At 42.5% G+C, this 6,944-nt stretch overlaps 1 pseudogene across 1 annotated transcript; it reads right to left on the bottom strand.

Annotated features, from left to right (window-relative positions):
• Positions 1–262: 262 nt before the first annotated feature.
• LOC311168804 (heterogeneous nuclear ribonucleoprotein A1-like) lies at positions 263–884 on the bottom strand (annotated as a pseudogene). Its single transcript has one exon. The product of its transcript is annotated as a heterogeneous nuclear ribonucleoprotein A1-like (transcript).
• Between the last annotated feature and the right edge of the window lie 6,060 nt (positions 885–6,944).

The raw sequence follows: 6,944 nt of genomic DNA, 5'->3' as shown, positions 1-6,944 counted from the left end.
TTATTTAATGTCATGGTCAGACAATTACATTAAACAATCAATAGCATGGATGCAAAAAAAAAAAACTACATTAAAACCCTTTTTTGGAATGCTTCACACTTTCCACAGAACAGAAACTAAAATAACCTGTTATACAATTATTCACAAGTATATCCTCGAGTTTTTTGAGCATCCACATGAGTATTGTCCAAAACATGTCTTCTTTGTAGCTATTAGGCCCTGTAACCAATGTCCTTGGCTGAGTTCAAAAATTTCTTGTAACCTATGGCTTTTTGTCACTTCTCTGGCTTTCCCTCCTGCTAAGCTTTGTTTCCTGACAGTAAATTAAAACCTTCTGCTACTGCCATAGCAACTGCTGCTGCTGGAACCACCGTAGCCACCTTGGTTTTGTGGTTTGGAAAATATTGACCTCTACCACCATAGGGGCCAGAGCTTTTGCTTCTAAAGTTTTCTCCTTTCATGGGTATAAAATTTGAAGATTGATTGTTGTAATTGCCAAAATCATTGTAGCTTCTGCCACCTCCAAAATTGTTTTCATCCTTACCAAATCCATCACAGCCATCCCCACTGCCACCATATCCACCACCACCACCATGGCTACCACCAAAGCCACCTCGACCACTGACACTTCCTCCATGACCAAAGTTTCCTTTCTTACCAAAACCACCTCCCCAACCACCACTAAAATTTCCAGAATGACTTTGAACTCTGCCTGGATGAAGCACTGGCCATTCTCTGGATGAAACAGGGCTTTCCTTACTTCATAGTTGTTGCCATTCACAGTATCCACAGTATTTCTGAATGACAATATTGTCTACATCAAAGGTTACAAAAGCAAAGCTTCTCTTTTTGCCACTGCCCCCATCAGTCATGATTTCAGTCATTTCCGTTTTCTTTCTTTCTTTATTTTTAAAATATTTATTTATTTATATACAAGAATTGGGGTACAGGCCAGAGATGTGGGGGTGAGAGGATTCACCAGAGACAGAGTGGGAAACAGAACAGGCAGACGGACCAAAGTACACTGCTGAGGGGAGCAGTGGGCAAGACAGGAGAGGTCTGTCCCGCCATGTGGGTTTCTCTCTGGCAGGCTGGGAATCGAACTCGTGCTGCAGTGGCTGCGGATTGCTTCATAGGTTGCGTCTTAATCCCAGCACCACCAGGGAGGTCCTCATTTCCGTTTTCTTATACTGTTTTAATGCCACCAACAAAAATCTTTTTCACAGTTAAGTGGGCACTGGGTCTTTGAGAAAATTCCATTGACACAGCCCTCTTTGGTTCTACAACTCTTCTATCCACCTTGTCCACATGGCATACGTGACAAACCCAAAGCCTCTGAATCAATTCGTGTTTGGATCACTAATTACCACAGCCTGTTACTGTGCCTGTTACTCAAAATGGCTTCTCAGACCTTCAGTTTTTTCAAAGCTTAAGCCTCCAGTGAAGAGCTTCCACAGTTGTCCTGGCTCTTTGGAGCCAGGAAAAGGGGAGGAAATGGGGAGACTTTCCTGATGGCAGGAAAAGGGGAGACTTTCATGATGCTTATTTGGTGTCATTCATGGTCTTTTCAATAAATGGTGGTGGGGCCTCCCCGGTGGTGCAGCGGTTGAGAGCTGGGTTGCGAAGCTGCCCGCAGCCTCTGCAGCGCCGGTTCGATCCCTGGCTGCTCCCCGGCCACCGGAGGAGGGTCCCACATGGCGCGCAGACCTCTCCTGCAGCCCGCTGCTCCCCTCAGCAGTGTACTTCCTCACTCTGCCTGTTGTACTCTCCGCTCTGGCTCTGGTGAATTCTCTCACCCTCCCGCGCTTCTGACTATACCCAGTGCTTGTATAAATAAATAAATTAATTTAAAAAAATTAAAAAAAAATGGTGGTGGAAAAACCGAATGGTCTCATGCAAAAGAACAAAACTAGACCACTAACTTACACCACACATAAAAATTAACTCACAATGGGTTAAAGACTTCAATGTAAGACCTGAAACCATAAAAGTCCTAAAAGAAAACAAGTGGTAACTTCTGGATGTCGGTTTGGGAAGAATTTTTTTTTTTTTGGATTTAACACCAAAAGCAGAAATAAACAAACGGGACTATATTAAACTGAAGTGTTTCTGTACAGCAAAGGAAACCATCACATAATGAAAGGCCTAAATGGGAGAGAATATTTGCTAATCATGTATCTAATAAGAAGTTAATATTCAAAGTATATAAAGAACACATACAGCTCAACAGCAAAGACAACAAACAATTCAATTAAAAGACAGGCAGATCTGAATAGACATTTTACAAGGAAGACATACAGATGGATAATAGGTACATGAATAAGCGTTTCACATCATTAATCAGGAAAATGTAAATTAAAACCACAATGAGCGATTACCTCACACCTGTTAGAATAGCTATTATCAAAAAGACAAGAAATAACAAGTGTTGGAGAAGATGTGGAGAAAAGGGAATTCTTGTGCACTGTTGGTGGAAATGTATATTGGAACAGCTACTATGGAAAACAGTATAGTGCTTCCTCAAAACATTGAAAATATAACTACTATATGATCAAGCAATTCCACTTCTGGATATTTATCCAAAGAGAACAGATTGGTGGCTGCCAGGGGCAGAGTCGGGGGTGGACAAAATGGACAAAAAGGGGGTCAAAAGGTACAGAATTCCAGTTACAAAATAAATAAGTCATGGGAATATATGTATACCATGGTGATTATAGTTAATAATACTGTGTTGTATATTTCAAATTTGCTAAGAGTAGATATTAAGGGTTCTTATCACAAGAAAAATTTGTAACTGTGTGGTGATGGGTGTTAAGTAGACAAAGTATGGTGATCATTTCACAATGTATTCGTGTATCAAATGATTATGTTGTACACCTGAAACTAAGATAATGTTATGTCAATTATCTCTCAGAAAATCATGAGATTTAGTATTGGTAGCCAAACTGGCACTTGAGAAAGAACTCTTGAGAAAGTACTGGGGAATGGATGGAATATATTTACAGGCTGTTTTACTTTCAGAGATGTTATTTTATTTTATTTTATTTTTTTTTTTTTTTAAAGATTTATTTATTCATGCATACAAAAACTGGGGTGCAGGCCAGAGGTGTGGGGGTGAGAGGATTCACCAGAGACAGAGTGGGGAACAGAACAGGCAGATAGACTGAAATACACTGCTGAGGGGAGCAGCAGGCAAGACAGGAGAGGTCTGGATAACAGCTAATATTTATTGAAAGTCTAGTCTTGTTCCAGGCACTGTGCTAAGAGTTGGACAAGCATAATTTCATTTTAATGTCAGAGATGTTATTTTAAACAGATTTAATACATAGGCTCAGGTTCAAGTTAATAGTGACTTAGACCTATACAAAGATCTCTGTTATAAACATCATTGCTTCGCCTGAATCACTCTCGATAAATGTACAAAGATTGTAATACTATTTGACAACTCTTAGGGATGTTTTTATGAAGGACAGATGTCCAATGACCCCAAATAACTGGTGTCATATTTGTAATATGAGAGCCTGAGACTATCACCTGCAAATCGGAAAGGGACGTGCTATCAAAACTGGTAAACTGTCAAAAAAAGATAGTGTGTGGGGTTCCACTTGACCCATAAGGTGACCTTGGATAACATGAATCAATAATGAGAAAAACTGGGTGTCAAGCTGAGTTTGAGATCTACTCAACAGGAATTTGGGGCTGTCTTCTACTCCTATGCCTCTTCCCATTACAGCAGACCTAAAGAACAAGGAAAATCCTCTAAGTCATGATTTAGAAAAGAGCAATAAAGTTGGACAATGTCATTAAGGTGACAGGAAATTCAGGAGCTTCATACAATCAGACAGGCAGTGGTTGAGACCACTCGTCACCCCTCCCAGGCCCCTTAAGGTACAACATATGCCATCTTAGAAGAATATTCTACCTGCAGAGCTCTCCAGGTACATTAATAAAAAGAGCCAAGAAATGAATGCGGAAATGAGATTGATTGCTTAGCTAATACCACTGTATCTGGATCTGCAGATTGAGGATGAAACCTGTTCTCTTGGTATAATTTTAAGGAAACTTTTCTCATATTTCTGCTCTCCAAAGATTCTTTACCCCCAGTTCTGCGATCCATTGTACATTTTTCTTTTTCTTTTTTTAAGATTTATTTATTTATTTATACATGCACTGGGTACAGTCGGAAGCGCGGGAGGGTGAGAGAATTCACCAGAGCCAGAGCGGGGAGCAGAGCAGGCAGAAGGACCAAAGTACACTGCTGAGGGGAGCAGCGGGCGGCAGGAGAGGTCTGCGCGCCATGTGGGACCCTCCTCTGATGGCTGGGGAGCAGCCGGGGATCGAACCGGTGTTGCAGAGGCAGCAGGCAGCTTTTGCAACCCAGCGCTCAACCGCTGCGCCACCGGGGAGACCCTGTACATTTTTCATTTTTGGAGTAAGACATTCTCTCTCCTCCTCACATTTCCCCTAAAATCTCCTGGACCTTTTTTCTCATTCCATCATTTGGCTATGACAATTGGTCTGGGCTTTTTTTCTGGCTTTTGTTTCATTTTTCTGATTTGGTGTCCTTGACTGGTGCCTTTCATTTACTCTTCTGTGCAGTCAGAAATCTATTTGCTGTTTAAAACCTTTCCTTGACTTCCTCCTTTTCTTAAGGCTCTTGTTTGAAAACATTTCTCACCATCCTGCACCTCCTTGAAGAGAGCCAAATCCCTTCCCATCTCCCCTTATTTTATTTTACTTTTTCTTTCTATTCTACACGCAGCTGCTAAGGGCTGGATAAAGCTGACCCCCACTAAGCTTTGGAGAACTGCTTTTCCACCCTTACCACAGACTGCAGTGTCGACAGCGCTTTCCGAGTCGCATTTCACAACCTCCCTTCTGTCTTGCACTTTCCATTCAGGGCATGGGAGTGGCACACACATGATTACAACAAAACCCAATTGTTTCTCAAGATCCCCTTACCCCTAGCTAACTGTGGCAATCACAGCTAACCGCCCCCAGCCGCTGGGGGTGTTGCTCACAAACTCCTTAGCAGTGGCTAGGAGCTACCCCTGCAGGTGCCACATGGGCCTGGCACCTGGACCAGCTGCTTTTTATCACCAGGGGCTGTCCACCTAGATGCCTGCACTTGAGCATCTACCATCTGCAGCTCCATCAGCAGTGCCTTCTGCAGCCTTCACTGCTGCCCGGATGCTAGGGTCCCGACTCCCGCCCGGGAGCCCCCCTGGGTTGACAGGCTTTAGCAGCTGCTAGCTCTTCTCCCACCTCTGTGGTCGACACACCCATTGCTGACCCTTTGAGTACCAGCAGGACCCTAGAGGGCCAGGCATACCCATGTATGTGGTCCTTATGTGAGAATACCTTTTGCCCACTCTACATTCTACCCAGATTCCCTCTGGAAACTGGACTGGAAAGAGCAAAGCCATTCTCTCACCTCAATGGTACAAGAGTTGAGTCTCTTCCATTGTCCATTGCTTTGCTAGCTTATGCTCCCTTCTATCCCGATTTTACTTTTCTCCACCCCCAGAACCACCTACTCCATGGAAAAATCTCCCACATGTTGTAAGTTCACCAGAATGGTTCTGTGGGCCAGTTCCCCTTTGCCAATTTCCGCTTTTGACACGTGCGTTGGTGATGTGGGCCCTCTGTTCTCACTGACCTAAGGCTCTGGCTACAGAAATCAGCTTTAGGTTTTTTTCAGTCCAGTCACTTTTCTAAAGATTTCTTTGAATTTCCCTTTCAGTATCACTTTATGTAGAAGAAATAGATATACATTTATTTGTTTATACAAATACATAAAAACACACAAATACAAATACATTATAAACTGTAGAAGAAAAAGGGAAGGGTGAGTTGTCAGTATTTTTACTTTGCACATTTCATAACAGGATTTTCCCCTCCACAATTTCTACCTCTAATCATCCTCTTAAATCCCAGAGTTTTGTCACATTTACAGTGGGAGGAATTTCTCCCAGGTGTTTCTCCAGGAAGTTAATGTATGGCTATGCCAGCTGCTCTGCCTTCAAGCCCAGTGAAACGTCCATCAGGTGAACTGGGATGTGGCACAATTGGCAATGGTTCCTGCTTTTCCAAGCCAGCCCACGTTCCTGTCTTGGGGATGGGGTGAGGTTAGTAGCTCATGGCTGGCATCATTTGCACTTGCTTAGTTTAGTGTGGGGTCACATTGAATAAGCTCAGAATAAGCTCTTCTATCTTTATGCTTTTTGCCCAGACACATTGAAAATTATCCTTAATTAACTTCACAATATTGGGGCTAATGTTTTATGTCTAAATATTGGGCCCTACTTATTATTGTGGTGCTTTTACCTGACTTTCTTGCTGGCTGCATAAATGCCTGCCTTTCCCAAGTAACCCTTTTTGAGGAGACCTCTTTGCATGTCTCCAAACATGGGAAATAGTCCTTTCTGTATCACACCTTACCTCATGGCTTACCTCATGGCTTACCTCATGGCTCTGCATGCTACTTAAGTGTTAATAGATTCATATCTATGTGATTGTTTCTTTCTTTGCTTCATGCCCTGGAGTCTTTTTTTTTTAAGCTTCATTTATACTGTTCTTCCTTTATCTCAGGTTCTCCCTAGTGCTATCCTCTAACAGCTCTCTTTCTTGGAAACTTGAGATTCCCACAGTTATGCCTATCCTACCTCACCTTGCCCTTATTAATTCTTCCAGGTGGTCTCTTCTCCCTCCCTTTCCTCTTTCCAGTCTTGAGACAAAATCAAGTCACTGTTGCCTCATTTTCACTTAAGATCTATCTTCTCCCACTTATAATTTATTGTTGACACGTGTTCATTTCTTAATAATGTGAAAGTCATCTGTTCCATTCTTCAACAACCCACTGTAAAGGCAGGAACGGACGCGGTACAGGTTTTCTGATCCCATGCAGACCGGGGTAAAGGAGGAGTCAGAGTCCTCAGTAGTTT

This window comes from Talpa europaea, assembly GCF_964194135.1.
Source record: "Talpa europaea genome assembly, chromosome: 3".
Lineage (NCBI taxonomy): Eukaryota > Metazoa > Chordata > Mammalia > Eulipotyphla > Talpidae > Talpa > Talpa europaea.
Note: the sequence above shows the minus strand (reverse complement) of the source record. Positions and strands in the feature narration are given on the sequence as shown.